This window comes from Wyeomyia smithii, chromosome 3 (genome assembly GCF_029784165.1).
Source record: "Wyeomyia smithii strain HCP4-BCI-WySm-NY-G18 chromosome 3, ASM2978416v1, whole genome shotgun sequence".
NCBI lineage: Eukaryota > Metazoa > Arthropoda > Insecta > Diptera > Culicidae > Wyeomyia > Wyeomyia smithii.
In genome coordinates this window covers 196,818,836-196,841,518 of record NC_073696.1, presented here as the reverse complement: position 1 = coordinate 196,841,518, position 22,683 = coordinate 196,818,836, and the positions used below count along the sequence as shown (strand labels likewise).

Below are 22,683 nucleotides of genomic sequence, written 5' to 3'. Positions count from 1 at the left end.
CGATTAATTCAAATTGATGGACCCCTCGAGCACCAAGGGGTCAAAGCGTGTTAAAAAAGTTGTATTTTAAGCAATTCTTGATCTTTTTATTGATCTATTTCTCTTGAAATTGTTAGTGAACCACGTGGTTTGAAAGAGAAATGATAGATATTCCATTTGAAATAGAATAAAAGGTCGCTATCTTGGATCTCATCCATTTTAAAAGGTGGTGGAAAAATTTGCTCACATGCACCTCAGGATGTTGGGATGAAATGTGATGCTGTGGTAGTTACATTTCCCTAGACATCCAGTCCTTGGCCTCCGGCAGTCAAGTCTCTCGTCTGACATTCCAGTATCTCTGACACAGATCAGGGATGGTCGGTCAACCTGCTGAACATCCAATCCGTGAGCGACTACAGCCTTGTCGAGATCGAGTAAAAGGTATGGGTTACGATCGTGATCGCCAACTTCCTGAAGGTGAGCAAGGCACAGGGACCGGATGGAATCCCTAACCTAATCAGGCCGGCGATAAAAGCGGAGATGTGGAAGCGGCAGAGATTGGTCTTACTGCCGAAGGCTAAGGAACTGCCAGAAGTCCCATCCGCATACAGGTCTATCTGCCTGTTGTACACTGCGGGAAATGTACTTGAGAGGATTATCTTCAACAGACTGGTAAGGTACACAGAGGGTGTATACGGTCCAGCAAGTAACCAGTTCGGTTTCCGGAAGGGAAGGTCCACGCTGGGTACTATCCTCTCCGTCTCCATGACGGCGCTGGTAGCATACTAGCGCAAGAGAAGGTTCATACGCTATTGCGCAATCATCACGCTGGACGTGCGCCGGCGTGCGCCGGCGTGCGCTCAGGAGCAACAATGTTCCGGTCCAATTCTACGAAGGGTAGATGGATGCACCGACTTATTCCGGAGGTATCCGGTTGGGTCGGGGGGCACCTTGGCGAAGTGAACTTTCACCTGACAGAGATCCTGTTGGTTCAGGCAATATCTGCACAGGTCCGGACAAGTAGGGTCCCCCATATGACCTGAGTGCATGGATGTGGAAGAGACTGCTGAACACGTCTTATTCGCATGCCCACGTTTTGTGCCTGCTAGGAGCAACATGATGGCAGTTAGTGGGCTCATAATCTAGTCAGGAGGATGTGCAACGACCCGGATATCTGGAGCGCAATTTCCTTGGCCGCCTCTCTGGTTGTCCTGGAGCTGCAACATGTTTGGCGGGTCAACCACCAACACGCCAGGGATAGCTAATTGCCCATTCCAGGACCGTTAAGTATTACATCGGGAAGTGGATTTTGTGCTTGATACACCCTCTCCACTCTTATAACCTAAAAGCCAACTACCAGGAGACTGACAGTTAGCTACTGACGTGGTAGTGGTTGACCCGCAATACACGTTGCAGCAGATGATGCAACAGCTCTTCGGCAATATATGGAAACCACGACTTTCCCGGTGGACTAGATGCAGGGCATTTTAGAATATGGAAACTGGCGCGGCATCACACTGCTGTGCATAACTCTCAAAGTACTTTGCAAGGTGATTCTGAATAGGATCCAGGAGAAAATTGACGCTCCTCTTTGTCGGCAGCAAGCGGGGTTCCATGCTGACCGATCATGCGTTAATCAGATTGCAACGCTCTGTATTATTTTGGAGCAAGTCAACGAATTCCAGGAATCTCTTTTGCTGGTTTGCTTTTGCTTTTGCTTTTTCTCATTTATATCAGTGCTTGTGTGTGAGATTTTACCCTTACGTTTCAAGCTTACTGCTCTACAATACCGGGCCTCTTTCTATCCTACCAATATCGCCAAATTATAATTCCCTAGAGTGAGACTTCACCTAACGTTCCTCTGGCCAGGTTTATTCAAAGAGGGACTTATTTTGTCAAGAGGAAGGAGTCTTATCGTTTCTCCTACCAACACCGCGTCACAATTACAATTCCCTGAAGAGGCACTTAGTGCTTTACCTCTGGTCAGTTTTATTATAAGTAGAACTTCTTGTCAAGAGGAAGGAATCTTATCGAACCTCGTTCCTCCAGCCAAGATCGTGCCATAATCACAACTCCCTGAACAGAACTATTATACGTTACTCAGACCAGTTTTATTATAAGAGGGACTTATTTTTGTTAGGATGAAAGTCAGCAGGATACTACAAAGTTCAGCTTGAAGGAAGGATATGTAGTGGAGAGCCTGAGAATAAACCCATGTTAAAGTCCTTCGACAACCAAACGGCCTGATTCTACTAAGATTCGAACCCACGACCACCCGCTTATCAAAGCGGACTCTGTAACCTTGCGGCTACGAAGCTTCCCTACTGTCACCGTTACTATTTTTCATCGTCATGGACGAGATCCTCGTTGAAGCAATTGATATCAGACCACAGAGAGGACTGCCATAGAATCCTCTTACGATGAAGCATCTGAATGACCTCGACCATTTTCTCAACTTCATAGTAGCGGGAGAACAGGTTGAGGAGGTCGAAAACTTCCAATATCTTGGTAGCCAAACTACGCCGGATGGCAGGGTGCCTTTGAAGGTTTACGGAATATTTGGCGCTCAAGCCAGATCACCCTGCATACGAAATCCGTACTGCTGTACGCCTGTGAAACGTTAATCGTTGCCTGCGTTATATTATTGGTGTCTGGTGGCCTCAAAACGGGATATCCAATTCGGAACTGCACCGTCGATGTCGCCAATGGCCGACAACAACAGAGATACGGGAACGAAAGTGGGGACACCTTGAGGAAAGGAGCGGGCGAAATCTGTAAGGAATCTTTCGACTAGAACCCACAGGGCTATCGCAGGAGAGATAGACCTAGGGGCTCATGGCGGCGAAGCGTGGCCAGCGATTTCCAGGTTGCTGACGAGAATTTGTCATGGCGACAAGTGGAAGCAAGAAATCTAATTTCATCCCTTTGTGCCTCCCTACCGGTGGCCGTGGACACATAAGTAAGTAAGTAAAGTGCACACGCCATGTCTACCGATAATTTATCTCTCAGTAGTCACGTATAAAAGCTACAGCTTGTAGAGTTTAGTCTTCAACGATAGTCTGATCTCAACACTCAACGCGATCACAAGTTGTGTGCTGTAGCTCTGAAAATTGGAGAGTGCAATAGCCTTTGTTAATTGCTTTGTTTCAATTCGAATTATACTCGTGAGTGACCTCGATCGCTATGGCGTACAATCAATTTAGCTGAAAAAATACGTTTATCACTGACTTTTCTCCTGTGCCGCGTCAAGTTAGAGATGCTGAACTTTTGTCTTTCCTGGAAACCAAGCTACAGATTACCCACGACCACGTGATATCGTTACAACCAAAGCGTAACTACATTTATGTCGAAGCTCCGAGTCTAGAAATCGCGCAAGGTTATGTTGATGACCACGACAAGAAACACGTGATTCGAATCGATGATCATGATTATATCGTTAGACTCACAATGGAGGATGGAGGAATTAATGTGAAGGTTCGTGATATTCCACCTCAGTGGGACACTGACATCATCGTAGAATAGTTAAAACATTACGGAAAGGTAATCTGTACCAAGGACGATGTTTGAGACACTGGTATTCTGACGGGAAAACGTAATGGAACGAGAACTATTAGAATGGTCATCGTCAAACCGATTCCCTCATACCTAAGGATTTATAACGAGCTAGCTTTTATCTCGTACCCAAACCAGCAACACACGAAAGTTTTTAGATGGCATTATTGTTCTTGCAAAGAAGAAAAACTCAAACGATAGCTTAGATGGTTATAGACCTATATCGTTATTGAACTTTGATTACAAATGTTTTACTAAAGTATTGAAAAACAGGCTTAACAAACTTACCCCTTTTCTTTTATCGGAGCACCAGAAATGTGCGAATGATGATAAGTCGATTTATGATGGATTATGTGCAATTAGAGAAAAATTTACAGAAGTTGTTTTGAATAACAAACACGCTGCTTCGATAACGTTTGATCTAAGTCAAGCTTTCGACAAAGTTGAGCCAAAATATGTAATGGATATTTGACCAAGATGGGCATCAACTCAAATTTCATAACTCTGTATAAAGTAATCACAGAAAATAGCTATTCTAGATTATTGATTAATGGCCGCTTATCAAAAGAAATAAAAATTACGAGATCGGTACGACAAGGAGATCCTTTGTCGATAATTCTATTCGTCCTGCAATTGGGACCTTTAATTTAAATCTAGCCTCAATCTGTAATGGTTCAAATGATGTTCTAACTGTTTATTGCGATGATACAACAAGTATAATAGACGAAACCAGAAAATTTCAATGTTTAGTAATTTGAGTTAGTTTCGGGTGCGAAATTAAACTTAACAAAGACTGAATACATACCACTAGGTATTCAACTGGACGGAATTAATCAAAAAGATAGTATAAAAATACTAGGAATAGATTTTAATAAAAATTTCAAGACAATGGTTCAATCAAACTGGAACAGAGTAACAAAAAACTTAAATTTAAGCTCACTTTCGAACTCGCATCGTTCTTTAAATCTATATCAGCGCGTGAGATTTGTAAATCAGTTTGCTTTGTCTAAAATCTGGTACGTAGGATCGATAATATCGCTACCGAATAATCAACTTGCAAAAATAAAGACTAGTATAGGATGGTTTATATGGAAAAGGAGAAAACTCAGAGTTCTTTTTAATCAACTGTTTTTAGAAAACAAATCAGGTGGATTAAACCTACACTCGCTAGAACATAAGTGCTGTGCGCTCCTCATTAAAAAATGTTTGAAATATTCGACAGACTCGAACTTATTTGTTAGTTATATTTTGCCTAACATTACGAGTCCGCCTAATAAGAAACCAGTTAACAAATTACCGCATATTTATCCGTCCTTGATGAACTTAGCTTACGAACACAATTTTGAAGCCCCTTTTTCTATGAGAAAAATGTATTCTGAAAAAATAAAATCATTACCAAGACCTGCAATCGAAAACAAAGAACAAATGAACTGGTCTCGAATCTGGAGCAATATTACGATTAAAAACTTGAATTCAAATGAAAATGGAGTATAGAGCTCACATGTATCCTGTTGGTATTACAGATAACCCTAACTGTCTGTCATGTGGTTTCTTAGAAGATCTTGAACATGTAATGTGTAAATGCTCCACAATAAACCAAGTATGGAACTTTTTCATTAGAAATTTGCGAAGTAGTTTTGACTCTCGTTTGACGCGATATTTAACCTATTCCAGATTGATCTCTCCTAGTTTAGAAAAATTCAGCAGAAATGGAAAAAAAATTGATTCTTAAAAAAATTTCACAGTTTATTCAATACATTGTCAACAAAGAACGACACATGATCTCCTTATCTAGCTTTAAATTCTTTTTAGAAATAAACAATCGTAACTAGCGTAGAATAAAATTAGTTTGTAAGGAATGATTTGTAGAACAGTAGCATGGATGAGAATAAAGATTTTATTAAAAAAATGAATAACCGATGACTGCAGCGAGAATACGATTCGGCTCGACCCACAGCTGACTGAGGACCAGATGATTTGAGAGCAGCAAGGCTGAGTAGGTGACGCATTCGATAGCAGCATTCCACAGCAGATGAACTCACTAGCGGACTGCACAGCATTACTGAACATGTCCGGACATGGTAGTATTTTTTTCCAGAACGTGCTCATTTCTCAACCGCGGCTGGTGCAGTTTTCGAAAATATTTCCCCTATTGCCATTATCTAGTTTAGATGTTTGGTTTGGCGACCCGCCCATGGTAAGTTTAACTCTCAGTAGTCAAGTATAAAAGCTTCAGCTTGTATAAATTTAGTCTTCATTGTATGACCGATTACTGCAGCGAGAGTAAGTTTGGTTCTTACTGGAAACTGGCTCGACCCGCAGCCAGCAGAGCAACAGCTGGGCAGGCGACTCACTGAATCTCAGCGTTCGAACCAACCGGCATTGTCCGTCGCGTTGGCTTCAGCCATTTGGCCACTGCTAATAGCTGCACGTTAGGGCGCCAATCATCGTAAGGAAAAAAAGTGACCAGAAAATTTAAAAAAAAAGATCACCTGCTCGAAAAAACACCCTGTGCAAAATTTCAGCTCAATCGGACTTAAAATGGGGTGGCGCAAAGCGATTGAAGTTTGGCCTTTTGAAAACCGAAAAATCACCCAAGGGTGTTTTTTCGAGCAGGTGAACATTTTGTATAGGGTTTTTTTTTTTGAAATTCGAGATGACTATTTTGGCTGGCACCCTACTGCACGTGTGCCAACTGCCAGTAGATCGATTTTGTTGTGTTTGCTTGCTTGCAGTGTGAGTGGAGAGTAAAAAGTGAACTGACATCATCCCGTGTCATCGATAAGTAGCAATTGAAAATGATGTTAAATCGAACAAACTTGTCCCTATCGTGAGAAATATCGAAGCATATTGAAGAGCTCTAAATTGAAGAAATAAATTTATCGCCAAAACGCAAAAATCATCATAATTTTTAAAATATATGAAGCTAAACGCTAGGCTGGAGCTAACAATTTTAAATCTGAGAAATTCCGCTTAATTCAGTCTGGCCTCCAATTTCAAATAGTTTTGTTTGGTTCGCTATTTGCTGAGACAGGAAAATCATCCCGAATCCTTTGAATTATTGTTTTGGCAGTAATGTTACGAACAAAGGTTTTTTTTTGATTCGAATATGTATTAAGTGGAGGCGCCAATATAAAAGAGTTTCATTCATTTATTTACTATATAAATTATTGTTAACCTTCATTGTACCCTTGTGTGGAAAACCACACAAATGAATTTTGTTTCGATTTTTTTTCCAAAACTTTTCGATCGATTTTGACGAAATTTTTTGACAATTCCTAAACCATCAGTCTTACACAAAATATATATTTTCAAGGGAAAAATATTTTTGGTTGATGAGATATTTAAAAACTTACGTTGTTTAGCCTGGTGTGTGGATTTCCACACATACAACATTCGAATTTATTTTGGATAAGAAATAACTTAATTTTGCCCCAACCATATTTTTTTAATTAAGTGCTTTCATACTTGAAGCTATAGGTACCAATCAATCCTGTTTCGAAAATCGAATAAGGTGTGTATTAGGGTGGGACAAAAAATAAGTACTAGCTCCAATGCACTTTTTGTGTTCCTTATGGGTCCTGTAACAACTGTGTAACTTTTCAGATCGATCGGTGGAACCCCTGATTTGCGCCCGATTTTTAAAGTTTCCATACGATTTTATATGGGAAAATCCACTTTTTCAAAACTTATCCTCTAGAATTTTCCAGTTGGCTCCTAAAAATATACCAATACATGATATTTGTAGGAAATTTTCCTGGGAATAATTCTTCTGAAGACTGTAAGGCGCTACAAAATTTGTAGAAAAAGTTATTCACCTTAAACTGATCGAATGTCTGACGAACGGCTCAACATTGAATTTTTCCAGCAACACTGCTGCAGCATGCTGCTGTTGCAAACTCAACAACGTGATGAGAAACAGTTTCGCGTAGAATTAAGCATGAAAGCGTGATTTTTTGCTCATAGTATCTTCGGAAAAAATGCTTAGAATATCAATCCCTCTATTCTGATAGTATTCGTTGTGTGATTTATACGGTGGGAGCACGCAATATATGTTATTCTCTATGTGCACAGCTGAGAATATAAAGTTAGTCGCGTTATGAACAAGTAATGAATAAGAGAAATTGGATCGTAAATATTTACTCAATGATGGGGAATTTTTTTCAAGAAAAAGAGTTCGTGTTTTCCTACTCTCACTCAACTCAACGGGTTTTTTTTTGGTGGTAGCAGGTAGGTGCAAGCGCAAGTGCAAATTGCTAGTTGGTTAGAAGCTTTTGTCAGTATAAGGCGTCAAGATGGACAAAGGGCTAAGAAAAAATAATGTAAAGTTCGGCAAATGTTTGTGGCGGAGAATGGCAATTTCCGGTGCACGGCGGTGGAAAATTGTAGCTATCGGCCAAAAGTCATTAACGTTACGAACTGCCATCGTAACTTTTTCTCTCTCAGTTTGCCATGATCAGACAACAAATATTTAGCTAACCTTTTATAGTGTTTTCATAACAAAAAATGAGATTTCGGAAATATTAACCTAAACAACTTTTTAACAATTTTAAATTTTGTGTATTGATAATGTAAAGCAATGCCTTGGTGCTACATTCCGTCTTGAAATTTGAACTTCTGTTTATTATACACAGACTTCGCAGCCAACTGTTGAGTGTACAGGACAATTGCGGGGCTAGAGCTACGATCCTTCTGACACTATTAGTTTTCCCCGAGCTGGAGAGAGAGAGAGACTTTTTTATTTCAAATAAAGTTGTTCCTTGATCATTGACAAAATTGATTTTTTTGACGTAGAATACGTCTTACGGCAACATATATAGGGGTTCAACTTCAATACAGGGATCCAATTTCGAAAACCGAAAACATGGAGAGCGTCACGAAAATTGTCCAATTTCAAACGTTCTAAACTCAGTCAGTTTTCAACCGATTTCCGTCATTTTTGCAGCAATCGATTGGAAAATCATTTAACCCTCTAACGCTAACAAGGTTTATGTTTAAAATTTATAGCTTCACGAGAAAATTCAAGCTGAACACTTTGTAGACTAACTAAAATTACTGTCAACTGTAGTATTTTGAAGAAAATGCCCAGTGATGCTCTGAGGCAGCATATAAAAGTTTATAGAACAATCGTAAGCACAACAAACTACTTTATGTCAAGATATGGTGATTATAATTCATGGTGCTCTAGAGTCACCATGAGCGGGAAAGGGTTAAGCAACCGTCCAAATGCAGAAAATTGTAATCTGACTGTTCGAACTATTGTACACTATTGAAAATTGTTGAACCTTGTCGAAACGTAAATGTCGACCTTTGATTGGTTGCTTGCTGCCTTTCCCTAAAAAGGACGACAGAATGGAGTACCTAGTTAGCCAGGAATGCACTCGTTGGGCTATATAAGAGACTGCTTCTCCTCAAGCAATCTCAGTTTACTAGCAGCAGGCAGCAGCGGCGGACAGTAGCAGCGATGGCAGTGGGCAAAGGCGACGTGGAGCAGCAGCGGGCAACAGCGGCGGCGGTAGTGGCTAGCTGCAGAACCTAACTTTTTCAGTTCGGCCCCCTTTTGATCTCTTCAATTCAGATATCAGATATTTTGATTCTATCTTCAATTCAGATATCGTTGGGTGAATACAGCCAGAAATTAAATGAGACTCGCACCGCCAGGTGGTTTGAGAAGCCACCATCTCCCAGGGTGTATATATAGGGTGTGTGCACATATATAACGTGTGTGAATTTTTATAGCGTGTGTCGCTAGCGTGCGTGGCTAGCTATATAGCGCGTGCATGTCTATAGCGTGCGTGTGCATGGTTATATAGAGTCTGTGCTTGTCTATAGCGTGTCTGTGCATGTCTATAGCATGTCTGTGCATGTTTATAGCGTGCGTGGCTAGCTATATAGCGTGTGTGCATATCTACAGCGTGCGTGGCTAGTTATATAGCGTGCGTGAGTAGCAGTATAGCGATAAAAATTATCATATATTGTTTCAAATAAATCATCTCATGTTGATTTTACACAGTAAATCATTCAGAACTAAATCAAAAATTTGCCATGTCAAAAAACAATATTCAGTTGTCAATAAATGGCATTGACAAACATTATTAACCTCTTTTGACTTCAGCTAAGCCTCAAAGTTAACTGAGTGTATTTTAACATTTATTTGAAGAATGTTTGCGCCAGTGAACCTGAATCATATAATTTTCCGCTCAAGTCCTACTATTTGCAGCGATCAGTTTTAAAATTATCTACGCTACTGCAAACTGCAGAAAATTGTTCGTATTAAACCTAGGTTACCGGGAATGCACTATTGGCCCTCATCGTAGCCACTGCCTAAATTAAGCTTTCTCAGTGCAACTTGATACAAAAGACAGCCACAAAACAATACAATTTCACTCTTGTTTTGGATATGGCGTCAAGTGAAACTGCTTAGCTGCACATAGCTTCTGCTGTTGTTCTTTGTCGTTACCGGTGCCGTCTGTAGAGGTAAACGTCATCTGGAACAGAGAGACCATTATATTGATTAACCCCATTGAGTGTATTCCCAAACCTATTGCAAGAAATACATTGACTTAAGACAGGCTGTCGTATTCTAGGTTAACTCTGCGGTCGTGTCTAATAAACAACCTCTTCAACTTTTTCACGATGGGTAATTCCTTACATATAATTAGTTGGTGTTAAGTCAGATCAACATTTTAATATAAACAAATTCTAGATTTACTACTCTTTGAATTTCGGAGTTTCCAAGCTTTTGTGCAATTTTGATGTTACGGGCCCGTTTGATTTATCACTAACAGCATGTTTCTCCAACTTGACCCATTATGGCCAAACAACATCTGTCGTTACAAACCCAACCAACTTTTCAGAAACAAACCCCCTGTGGTCAACGAAAGCAAATAAATATGTTACCAAAATCGAACCATCGAACCGCACTGTGTCAACAGGGTGTGTTACAACTGATTCAATTGTGACGTACGGAGAACTTACAAAACAAATTTCTTCTAAATATGTATTAAGAATTTTTTCCTTACTGTTACAAGTGTATACAAATTTTAATAACAGTTCGAATATTTCCAAAACAAATAAAAACAAAGGTTCAAACTGTAACTGTTTTCAGTACAGAGCATATAGCTCTGAAACTAACCTTATAATCGTTGTGGCAATGCTTTTCGGTCGGAAGGCTATGGAATGAGCGCGAAGCCTTTTAAGACCACTATTGTTGGCCCTAACTAGTGTTTCTTGAACTGGTATTCCGCGAACATTCGACTAATTGAAATCAGACCAATCAGGAAAAAAGCTTCGATGAGCTATTTATCATACCAATTGTTTCTCCTCTATGTTTTTCGAACTGTTGTGGAAGATAGCAAAAGTTTTAATGATTTGCAAAATATTGCAGATTTTATCAGGTATTAATCAGGCATTAGACGTAAAAAACACTTGCCATATTTTGTTTGGATTTAAGTTGCATAACATTTTTACTAGGGTAGATATGTTTGTTAAATTAGCCGTTACAAATTTGATCTGTAAATACTTTATGTCATTTGTACTCAGAAATATAGAAACTTGAAAAGGAAGGGAAAAAGATCTGAGTTGTTATGCTTATATTCATAGTTCCTTGTTGAATTTAGTATGAATAAAGCATTATTCAAAGATTTTCAAAACTCCATCCCCTCTCACTCTTCCATAACGTTACTACCCAAATTAGTATGAGGAAAATATTCCATTCACTAATCATAACAAAAACTAGTGAGTAATGTCATTGACGAAATCGCAACGCAATACAACAAACGTATGATTTCTCGGTAACAAACATAGCACATTTTGGTATCTGTTTGGCTGCTATAGAAAACCTGCTGAAAAAATACCTTCCGAACTACTTACTCTCCCTCCCATCATCACCGCACCGCATCATCGCTGCTGCGTCACTGCGATGCGAGATGCAATCCAACCAACATTTTGGGACTTTCAATTATTCTTTTGCTTGTTGCTATCGTTTTTTTCCTACGATGCGCCACGTACGAAGAGAGAATTACAACGGAGCAACGCGCATCACTCTATTCTCAGAGTTGTATGTAGTCAACTGTTGTATTTGTCATCTCCGAGTGACCAAGGCACCAACATTTTATTACGTATTGAGAAGATACAATTTTAGTCATGAACTGTGCACTTCATGAGGTGCACAACTCAAGATGAAAAAACAATCTGCTCAAAATCATTTCATTTCCTTCACTGGGTATAAATCACACAACGAATACTATCAGAATATAGGGATTGATATTCTAAGCATTTTCTCCGAAGATACTATGAGCAAAAAATCACGCTTTCATGCTTAATTCTACGCGAAACTGTTTCTCATCACGTTGTTGAGTTTGCAACAGCAGCATGCAGCAGCAGTGTTGCTGGAAAAATTCAATGTTGAGCCGTTCGTCAGACATTCGATCAGTTTAAGGTGAATAACTTTTTCTACAAATTTTGTAGCGCCTTACAGTCTTCAGAAGAATTATTCCCAGGAAATTTCTTACAAATATCATGTATTGGTATATTTTTAGAAGCCAACTGGAAATTTCTAGAGGATAAGTTTTGAAAAAGTGGATTTTCCCATATAAAATCGTATGGAAACTTTAAAAATCGGGCGCAAATCAGGGGCTCCACCGATCGATCTGAAAAGTTACACAGTTGTTACAGGACCCATAAGGAACACGAAAAGTGCATTGGAGCTAGTACTTATTTTTTGTCCCACCCTAATGTGTATGTGTGTTTATTTTCATTCTCACGACTAATATATCTCGATTTTCTCAGCATCGGCTGGACCGGTTCGATTGTTCTTAGTCGCGTTTGAAAGAGCTTAAAGTCTTGTTAGTTGATGGTAAATATCGTTTTGATCCGAAGATTCACTTAAAAATTACGTAACAAAATGTGATCAGTTTATATGGGAACTGATAAACTAATTGTTTTTTTGTTCAACGATTTGACTGAATTGAGAAATGTATATAGGTGCATTCTTGTAATTCGCAACATGAGTATATAAATCAAAAGGCTACGTGGGACATGTGTAAAAGTATATGTTTATTTGTTTCATCCCAGTGTGAGAATTTTCACACATATAGGTTACGAATACGCTAATGCAAAAAGTACCTATTTAGTGTTTGCACAGCCTGGTTGAGCAGTGTTCAACATTTACATTGTTTTATGTCTACTGCAAGACAAGTGTACTCGCACTTTTAGGTATATTGAAATAAATTTAGAATGGATCTCCCGAGTTGGTCTAACAAGCCATTCGTCGTGGGTTCGGCTCCCCGATCAGAAGAGCATAACTAAAAATATACAAAATTCTATCAACGTGAGATACAAACAAAATATTTTGATACAATTTTGTATTTCTCCATACAATTTTGATAACAAAATTGAATCTGAATAAGTTATAGTAACAAAACGTGAAATGAAGTAGTTCTGAAACAAGTCTAACTAATTTTTCGTTTTTATCAAAATCTGTTGTTTTTAACAATGTTTGTTATTATATTGTTCTATATATTATCTTATTTTGTTAGAAAGCTGATATATTAGTAACAAATTTTGATATGTGTTTGATACTAGTAGAATCATTTCTGTTATAATTTCTGTTATTTTAACACCTAACGGGACCAAATTGAAAACACAGAATGTAAGGTTTTTTTCTGTAACAAACTAACAACTTCTGTAACATTTTTGTTTTTTCTTTCTGATCGGGTCGGCTCTCGGCTCGGGAGAAACTGTTAATGTAAGTAGGATCGTAGCGCTAGCCCCGCAATCGGGTTGTTTGGCAATATCAGTTTTTTATATCATCTGAAAGATTTGCATTTTTTAAGTAAAAGGTGATTTGAAAAAAAAATTCTATCGTTATCCTTCGCTTTTTAAATCACGATTTAAAACTGCTCGAAATCTGCTCGAAATCGCTACAATGATAGTTCGCCCATATACCAACTGTCATTGTAGCGATTTAGAGCGATATTTTATTCTTCATTTAAAAATCGAAGAAGAATGATAATAAGTTTTAAAAAATCACGTTTTGCTCAGAAAATTACACTCTTTCAGATGATATATAAAAATCGGAAATCTGTGAATAGCTAAACAACCCAATTACCCTTTACACCTTTTTTTCAACATATCTTTCGAAATTATCATTTAATTTTAAGTATATCTTTGAATAAAAATCTACCCTCCAAATCCTAACAAACGCATCTAGCACCAAAAGGACTCAAATCAGTCAAACCGCTGAAAGAAAAAATCGGTTAGTTTATCAGTTCCTATATAAGCTGACTACATTTCGTTACGTCATTTCTGAATGAACGTTCGGATCAAAACGATATTTTTCGTCAAATAACTAGACTTCTAGCTCTTTCAAACGCGACTAAGAACAATCGAATCGGTTCAGCCGATGCTGAGAAAATCGAGATATGATGGTTGTAAGAATGAAAATACTCACACATACACATACTTCCGCACACATACATACCTCATTCGATTTTCGAAACAGGATTATTTGGTACCTATAGCTTCAGGTATGTATGCACTAAATGAAAAAAATAAGTTTGGGGCAAAATTAAGTTGTTTCTTGTCCAAAACAAATTCAAATGTTGTATGTGTGGAAAACCACACACCAGGGTAAACAACGTAAGTTTTTTTTTTGGATGCAATGAAGGTTAAAGATACAATCAGTGTAAGAACCTCTAGTGGACGTGAAACCAGACAAAAACGTTTGCTTTTGGGATCTCTGAACGAAATTTTCGCCAATTTTAAAGATTTATTTCCGGGTTCTAAGATTGGTTTTTCAGCGTTCGCCAAGTTTCGACCACCGGAATGCATACTTTCTGGAAGCTCTGGTACACATACAGGGTGTGTGTGCATGAAGCATGAGAACATTGACTTATGCTTACGTGCTGTAAAAGCATTACCAATGCTGAAAGATATCTCATTGAACCAGTTGATTAACAATTTCTTGGTATGTTAAAGTCCAAAATGTTTCTTTTTGCAATGTGACAAATGTCCGAACTTATGTGACTTTAGCGATAAATTGCTGGACGAAATCGAAAATTTCCCCGTTGAAGTTATAAAGTTCAAAAATTGGGTTCGAGTCGAAAACCATTATCAAGTAGTGGACAAGAACTGATCACCAGAATAGTTTGTCGATACCTTCAGCAGCTTGCTAAATGGATTCCTGGCTCACTTCTTTATCACAAAGGTAAATAAGCATAAATTTTCATTGGGCATACTATAACATATAATATGTATACATCCCACAGGCACTACCTATTCGATCTGAAATCTACTTTCCAACAAAACGAGGTCATCGTTCACGCCGATTTCGCCGAAAACTATAAAATTACCATACAAAACGAAATAAAATCTCATCACTTCGCCAGACAAATGGTGACCATTCACCCATTTGTAATTTACTACTTGAAAAATGGGAGGTTAGAGCATAAAATCATAATCATGATAACACCTGTTCTCGACCACAACTATGTGCTTGTTCACTGTTGCTTCAATGAATTGTTTAGTTACATGAAGAGAAATCTGCCACACGTATCAAAAACGCATATTTTCTCTGACGGCGCTGGAAGTCAATACAAAAATAAGTATAATTCTACAAACATTACGTTTATGAAAGATGATTTTCAAATGGACGTGGAGTAGAATTCTCACGCAAGCTTACACGGGAAATGCCCATGCGACGGAGTTGGTGGAACCATCAAGCGAGCTGCCTGTAAATATAGCTTATCTCCCAACAGAGACAGGCTGATTACAGATGCGGTATCGTTCTACGAATGGGCTGTGGAAAACCAAAGCAAAACAATGGCATTCGCTTACGTCGAGCAAGCGGATTACGAAGCGGCTCAAACTAAACTTCAACATCGGATGAAAAATGTCAAAACTATCAAAGGAACGCTAAATTATCACTATGTTTTACCTCAAGAACAAATACAAAGCTTAAGACGTTGATAAATGTATTGGTAACAATTGAGTATTTTCTTCGTGTTTTCATTATTTCACTTGTATCTTGTACACTAAAGAAAGCAGTCCATCTATGGCAGTTCTACCCTATCCAAATAAGTTGTTTATAAAGACCTATTCAAAACATGTACTTCGCGCATACTAAACGATGTGCGTTCAGTGTGCGCTGCGTGGCAAGCAGCGCTGGCAGCTATATCGATCGCGCGGCGCACGTTGGGAATGTTAAAACTCGGTATAGAAAATTGGCTCGACGGCCATGCTTCTTTCGCGACACACCTGATTTTTCAAATGTATCTTGTAGGATTTTTTCTCAGCTTTCCAATGGTTGTCTCAGAATTAAAATCGGTGGTTGCCAATCTGTTCAAAAACGCGTTTTAATGATAAAATTCAAAATGGCGGCGAATCCAAGATGGCGGTCAAACTTTTGAATACTCCACATGAAAGCCCTAGATTTTTTCTGTATAATGAAATGCTGTTTGTAGAGGATTTTGGGACAAACATTTGATAAAAATATTCGATTTTCACTTTTCTGAAATTTTTTTCACAAGATATGAAGACTGTCAGTACTTTCAAACTGTTATTTTACGAAGAATAGTGAAGTTTTGAACCTAAGATAAAAACAACGTTTAGCAACCAGTGCTGGTGAAACCGGCACCCCTTGGGGGTAACACCGGTACCTAAGTTTGTTCATGAATTTACTCGAATTAACTGAACCAATTTGAATTCGGAAACCGCCAAATGAGAGATCTTACATTTTTGTATGTTACTGTTGAATTTGGTTGATGACGGTTAGCTGGTTCTGGGGAGATTGCCGGAACAAGTTCCGGTGAACGATATGTATAAACAATGAAAGAATTTCATACTCGGCAAGCCTATCACGTGGTACTTTAAATCATATTAATAACTAGTTTCATCGAAGCCAGGATCACCTTGACCACACCGGAGCATATCCCGAATGCCATCGGAAAAGCGGTCAGTTTTGTGACTTGATTCATTACATTTGACACCTCTAATAACCCTTGGAATCAATCATAAATCACAGAAGAGCTTAATTGCATGGTTCTAAGTCGATTTATTAATTTATTTAGCAGCGAATTACCGGTAATAGTTGAAAAATATGTGTCAGTAACATCCAACTAGCCTCAGACCATGTCGGGCTTACCCCACTCACTGGGTGACGGTGTTACCCCGACAGCACATATTTTTTTAAAAAGTGTATTTCTACTAATTTATCGCTTCAATTTACGTCAGATCGAATTCCTGTGATTGCTAACAATACCGGCAATAAATTGTAGAGCAACGAAAAATTATTTTAGTCTTTTCAAATGAATAAAATCTCAAGTTCCGCTTACGAAAAATTACATCCGTTTACGCATCAGCTGCAGTAGCGTGTGTTTTGTCTATTGTTTTGACATTTGACGTGTCACGGTGGCTTCGATGTGTCTTAAACTATCTAAAATATTAAATACCAACACTTCACATATTCCAAAACACAATTATTATCCTACCCTCAGTGCCGAGCTTACCCCTAGTGCCCCTACTGCTGCACGCCTATGAAACGTGATGCTTCTCGGCGGATGTAACGCAAAAACTGCACGTTTTCGCCAATCGTTGCCTACGTCATATCATTTGTGCCTGGATAATTAATCCGGAACTCAGCCGTCGATGTCGCCAATGGCCGATAACAACAGAGATACGGGAACGAAAGTGGGGACACCTTGAGGAAAGGAGCGGGCAAAATCTGCAAGTAATCTCTCGACTAGAACCCACAGGGACATCGCAGGAGAGCGGCTCATGGTGGCGAAGCGTGGCCACCGACATCCATGCTGCTGACGAGAATTTGTTATGGCGACAAGTGAAAGCCATGGCACGCGATCGTCGACAATGGAGAAATCTAACTTCATCCCTTTGTGCCTCTCTATCGGCGGCCATGGACACATAAGTAAGTAAGCAAGTAAAGTGCACACTCCACGCCTACCGGAAATTCAACTCTCAGCAGTCACGTATAAAAGCTACAGCTTGTAGAGTTTAGTCTCCAATGTATAACCGATGACTGCAGCGAGAAGTAGTCACGTATAAAAGCTTCAGTTTGCAAAAATTCAGTCTTCATTGTGTAAGTTTGGTTCTAACTGAAACTGGCTCGCATCCAGTAGAGCAGCAGCTGGGCAGGCGACTCACTCGATCGCAGCGTTCGAACCAACCGACACCGTAGTACCGCATAGTATATCTGGACATGTCAAAAATATTGTCCGGATCTGCCGCGTCGCGTTTGCTTTTAGTCAATTGAGCACTGCTTATAGCTGTGTGTAAATGATCGATTTTGTTTTGTTTGTTTGCTTGCAGTGTGTGCGGAGAGTAGCAAGGGAACTGACATCATCCTGTGTCATCGGTATATGGTAATCAAGAAATATGTTAAATCAAACAAACAAATCGCTAAAACCTAGTTACCGACAACAGCTACGCAAAAAGCGTAGAATTGAGTTCTTTCTTTTCATTTTGAATTTGTTGAAATCATCGTAATTTTTGAAATATATGAAGTTTTATGCCAGGCTGGAGCTAACAATTTCAAATCTGAGAAATTCCGCCTAATTCGTTCTGGTCTCCAATTTTTAATTGTTTCGTTTAGTTTGCTTTTTGCTGAGAATGGAAAATCATACCGAATCCTTCAAATTAAATGTTTGTTTTGGCAGTAAGGTTACGAACAAAGATTTCTTTTGATTCGAAAATGTATGAAGTGGAGGCGCCAGTATAAAAGAGTTTCATTAATTTATTCACTACTAGCTGACCCGGCGAACTTCGTCCCGCCTATTTTTGTGTTTAATTTAATAATTGTAAACATTGCAAATTCATTGATTTCTTGCGATTTGGTTATATCATTTGAAATGACTGGTTTTATCGGAATGACAACATCCTAGACTTTTGGCTTTTGTACATCACCTCTATTCTAGAAATACCCATATTTGGTGGTACCTATTCAGTTATTTTCATTGTTTTCCAGAAACTGAAAGTGGTCATCTTCGAATTCAAAATTGTGTCCAGGGTCAATGCTTGGCTTCTATACATCGTTTCGATTACGTAAATATCCATATGAAGTAGTATTCGATTATTTTCGGCTGTTCCCAGAAGCTGGGCAACAATTCAGCCTTCCTGGCGTCATTCCGGTTTAAGAAACACCCATATTAAGTGTTATTTGGTCATTTCCGGCTGTTTTCCAGAAACCGGAAGTCACCATCTTAGAATTCAAAATGGTGTCTGTGGTCGATTCTAGCTCCTGTGTATCGTTTTGGTTGCGAAGATACTCATATTGGATGGAAATCGGCCATTTTTGGCTGTTTTCAGGAACCGTAAGTCGCCATCTTGGATTTCGAAATGGCATTTGTAGACAATTTCTGACCTCTGAGCGTCATTCTGGTTACAGAAACGCCCATATTGGGTAATATTTGGTCATTTTCGGATGTTTTTCAGAAACCGGAAGTCGCCATCTTCGTATTCAAAATGGTATTTGGAAACATTTTCCGGATAGAAACCGGAAGTTTTCATCCCAAATTTACACGCAAAAGTTCAAGCTTTAATTATCCATATTTATGTGTCTTGCAATTCGCACAGAATTTGCTTTGATTTCGCACAACGAAAGCGTAAAACGCATAACGCAAAAGTTGTACAAGGAATACATTGACATATATCAAAATCAGAAAACATACACAAAAGTCGTATTGTTTCGGTAAACTTCGGTTACGGGCGAACGATCAGTTTCGAGGCGCTCAAAAAATCGTTCTTTACTTTCGCGAGCCGGTGCGTATCAACGGCTCGTGCATCCCTGAAAATCGCCAGCAACCAAAACAGCCAATAGCGAGCCTTGTTGCCACAGAAGTTATTGACGCTGGGGCCAGTAAAGCAAAAATGAATGCATGTGAGTAAAACCAGAGACATAGTTAAATGCAAAATGTTTTGAACAAATCTAATGTTTTTGTTTATTGTTAATGATTGAATGATGTTTTCAAATAACCTGATTCATGAAAGTAAATCGATCAGACAATAATTTATTCATTTTGCCAGTACCCATCTTATCAGTATTGGATGCCGGTTGCACTTTTTTAACGATTCTGAACATCGGTTAATGCTTTATAAGTGTAGTTGTTTGGAGTTGCGCAATACGTTCAAAACATGCTAGAGCTTCAATTGTTATGCTCAACGCACATGCGTTGTACTGGTACTTGATTATTTCTCGTGATATGCAAAAATTTGTGTTTCAATTGTGTGGAACCCCTCCCTCACAGAAGTGGGAGGGGTTCCTCTAGAAACATTCACATGCCAAATTTAATTGATTGGTTCTCGAGCTGTGCGAAATTTGTGTTATATTTGTATGGGACCCCTCTCTTAAAGAAGAGAGAGGGGTGTCAAACTATTATGAATATATTTGTTACTTCTAAAAACATCCACTTGCCAAATTTGGTTTCATTTGTTTGGTTGGTTCTCGAGATGTGCAGAAATTTGTGTTTCATTTGTATGGGACCCCTCTCTTCCAGAAATGGAAGGGGTCTCGAGTCATCTAAGTCACCTTTCCAGGCCCCTGAAATCCCTTTATAGAAAATTTCACGCCGATCGGTTCAGTAGTTCCCAAGCCTATATGGATCAGACAGACAAACAGACAGACAGACAGACAGAGCTGCATTTTTATATATTTAGAAGATATGAATTATTGTTAACTTCGTTTGAACGTCTCACCATTTGGAAATACACTGTTAGATAAAATTGCAGAAAATACCAGCGTTACAATTAGGGTTTGCAATATTCCCGAGAATTGACTTCCCGGGAAACGGGAATGAAAAATCTCATTTCCCGGGAATTCTCGGGAACCAGGAATAGAAAAAAAATCTTAGTAAAAATGAGGTTTCAAATTATGTTTATCAATAAAAGGTATCAAGAAATTGTTTACAGTTTAATTATCAATTCGCATGGAAAAAACTTTTTAAGTTCACATAAGAAATTCACGATCGATTTTTGTTGCAAATATTCACAGAAGAGTAGATTTCAGGGTTTTCATGTCGTCGAACAATCGCTTCAGATCCGCTGACAATTTTCCGTTAAGCCCAAATAGTGTTATTTCCTTCTGTAAAACTTTGCTTAAGTTAGCTGAATCACCGCTGGTGTTTGATTCCTTAAATACTTCTGAATCATCGATTCCAGCTCTCACTACATTTTATTAGAAACTGCAGTGTATAATACTTTCAGTTCGTTGGAAAGTAAGCTCAGTTTAAGGCAGATATTAAACGAGGCAAACGTTTTTTATATTCGGTATTGAATTTTTTTCGGACAAAATATTTATTCGGGCTTGGTGTGTGGAATCGTGGCCATAACTTAAGTTACACTGACTGAGTTTTATTCAATTATTTATTTTAGGTCGCATTGATTAACGGGTTTTAATTCACTTTTATCAATTTACAGTTTTCAAAAATTTTTATCAATGAACAATAGAAAATCAAGTACAAAAAATTCGCTCAGTAGTGTACGAACTAACAGAGAACGACGTTTGACGAAGCAAATATTTGTCTAGTTGTTCATTTACTGAATAAGACAGTAAATATTTTTGACAAATAATTGAAGCAAATGATTTGATGTTGCTTAGCAAGCGAATATTGTCGTCATTTCAAGCAAATATTTGCTTCTTATCATGCCCACTTTAAAGCTGCTATACACTTTGACGACATAAGTTGTGCATTTTGATAAGATGTTTTGTTTTATTGCAATATTGTATGGGAAACTATATTATATCTTGCGAAATTTTTCGGGGTACTCGGGAATCCCGGGATCCCGGAAATCAATATTTCTATTCCCGGGATCCGGGAATCCCGAGAAAAGATAATTCCCGGGAAATCGTTCCCGAGATTGCAAACCCTAGTTACAATTCCGTCTACTGTTTGTTGTGATGAAATACAAAAATACCGTTGTCCTAGGTCATGCGGTCATGTCTTGGATACCATTCACCTTTTTATTTCGAATTAACAGTGAAAATCAAAGTTTCCCGTGAATGACGCAACTGACGACATTTTCACACAACAAAGCAGAAAAGGCCAATCGAAAATTGACAGGTGTGATGATTTTCATTTGTTGGCAAATACTGTCAATGCTACTGATGTTTTCCAATGTGTATACCTGATATTTTAAGAAATAGAGCGTTGTTATGGTAAAACACACAAGTGGTGCTATTGTGCTATTCTTAATTCGCGCTCCCTTCCGGAGCAAGAAACATGACTTCGTAACAAAAACCGACTGCACATTTAACTGCAAAATAAGAAACATTTTTCTTTTACTGGCATACGCTGTCTTTACTAAATATCCCGAAACATGTAGTATTCCCATCAGAATGATTTATCTAGATAAAAGATCGATTAACTTTACTGATGTTCGTCGAAATGTTTTGCTGATATTATAAAACAATTTCGATCGGCTGCTAAAAATTTTGCCAAGAAAAAATAAGTGTGTAAATTAACTCGGATAAATTATTAACACTGATGCAATAAATAATTCCAGTCAATGATAATTAGGTCCAATTAATTCTAAGCAGTACATAAACGAAGAGAAACGTTTCATTGCAGCCATTTCTGTATCACAGCTTATCTGAAAAATGGTGATTAACGTAGGATCCTCGGAAGCATTGTACAAATCCTTCAGAATAGTCAGCCAAACGACATACTTCGCAGGAATAAATATGTTTGTGCCGAACCGGCAGGTGAATCTGCGATTTCTATTTTCTGTTGGACTGATTATCGTCACCTATCTGTTATGTTTCTACACATTCTGGAAGCTTCGAAGTGATTGGCAGACGGCTGTGGAAACTTCTTTAATACTGATGTTGAATGTTCAAGGCACTAGCAAAATATGGGTCGGTTTCGTGCATAAACCACGATACTTTAGTTTGTTCGAGGCAACAGCCGATATCTACAAACAATTCGATGGCGATGAGAGAAACCACCCAATTTTGGGCGATACTGTGAATAAATTATCTGTAACCCTGAAGTCTATGGTACTTATTTACAGTGGTGGTGGAATGTTGATTGTAGTGGCTGTGATGCTAATCTTTGTTTTAACTGGGGAAAAGCTGTTCTGTATTACTTTGGTTGTGCCGTACGTGGATCATACGACAACAATAGGTTACGTAATTACTTCCTC

At 38.5% G+C, this 22,683-nt stretch overlaps 1 protein-coding gene across 3 annotated transcripts in view; it reads right to left on the bottom strand.

The window, feature by feature from the left end:
• The window catches only part of LOC129726806 (GTPase-activating Rap/Ran-GAP domain-like protein 3), a 193,146-nt gene that overhangs the window by 36,239 nt on the left and 134,224 nt on the right, over positions 1–22,683 (bottom strand). The gene's annotated exons all lie outside the window — the stretch shown is intronic.